Source organism: Chiloscyllium plagiosum, unplaced genomic scaffold (genome assembly GCF_037043375.1).
Source record: "Chiloscyllium plagiosum isolate Xiang-an unplaced genomic scaffold, Cpla_swu_hap1 HiC_scaffold_21, whole genome shotgun sequence".
Taxonomy (NCBI): Eukaryota; Metazoa; Chordata; class Chondrichthyes; order Orectolobiformes; family Hemiscylliidae; genus Chiloscyllium; species Chiloscyllium plagiosum.
Window position 1 is genome coordinate 81258694 of NW_028270159.1, and position 1034 is coordinate 81259727.

Genomic DNA, 1034 nt, shown 5'->3' on the forward strand with positions numbered 1-1034 from the left:
CAATATTTGCTGAACTCGAGTCTTCTCGCACTAATCACATAGACACTGACGAAATAAAGTTGTTAGTCAAAAGTTCTGCGAACTCCTCCCACGATTCCCAGAGAATCCTATGATACATCCCATCAATCCCAGGGGACAAATCTATTTTCAGGCTTTCAAGAATTCCTAACAACTCGTCTTTACGAATATCAATTTCGTTTATTCCAACAGATTGCATCTCAAAATTCTCTTCGACAGCATTGTCTTTTTCATTTGAGATATGATGAAAAATATACATTCAGCGGCTCTCCTATCCTCGTACTCCGTTGACAACGTCCTACTACTGTTCTTGACAAGCCCGAATCATATCCTAGATATTCTTTTATTCTTGAAATGACAAGAGAAAGCTTCAGGGTTTCTAAAGACTTTTCATTTCCCCTCTTTGCTCTGAGTAGCTCTCTTTTTTGGTCCTTCCTTGCGAGCTTTTAATTTTCAAGTGCCCTAACTCAGCTTTCATATTACATGGTTACTTGCACCGTCTTCTCCATCTTGACAAGAAATTCAACTTTTTGAGTAAAAATGTTTCCCTGTCTCAATCTCATATTCCCTGCATGACGCACACACACTTATCAAAGACATGCATGAGCGCATCCCTGATGCTCCATACTTCAGGTGTGCAAAACCCCTGCGTTTACTTTCCCATCTGGTTCATCCTAACTCTTGCCTGATCGCATCATACTGGCCTTTCTCCCAGCGGTACCTCATGCTCTGCGATATAGATATATACATATCCATCATTAATAAACATACCGAATTGTGGTCAGTATCACCAAAGTGCTCACTTATCTCCAAATCGAACAGTTGACTTGCTTCATTACGCAGTACCAAATCCAATGTGTTTTTGATTCTTGTTGGCCTGTCTACTTGCTGCGTCACGAAACCCTCCTGCTAACATTGGACAAAGACTGACCAATCGGAGCTCCTCAAACAATAACATTTGTTGGAAAGTTAAACTTCCCCACCACAACTACCTTGTTACTTCCGTTCCTATCCAG